This window comes from Lupinus angustifolius, chromosome LG02, assembly GCF_001865875.1.
Source record: "Lupinus angustifolius cultivar Tanjil chromosome LG02, LupAngTanjil_v1.0, whole genome shotgun sequence".
In the NCBI taxonomy this organism is placed as follows: Eukaryota; Viridiplantae; Streptophyta; class Magnoliopsida; order Fabales; family Fabaceae; genus Lupinus; species Lupinus angustifolius.
The window spans coordinates 7,088,791-7,089,057 of NC_032010.1; positions in this window are offsets into that span (position 1 = coordinate 7,088,791).

Consider the following 267-nt stretch of genomic DNA (forward strand, 5'->3'; position numbering starts at 1 on the left):
AGCCCCTTGATTTTTCAGAGTAACCAATAAAGTAGTTGCTCACTGTACGGGAGTCTAATTTTTTTTCATGAGGTCTATAAGGCCTTGCCTCAGCTGGACATCCCCTCACATGAAAATGCTTTAGACTCGGCTTTCGCCCAGTCCAATGCTCAAAAGGTGTTTTGGCAGTTGCCTTAGTTGGCACCCTATTAAGAATATAAGCTGCAGTCTTAAGTGCCTCTCCCCAGAGTGACTCTGGTAAGGTAGAGTGACAAATCATACTCCTCA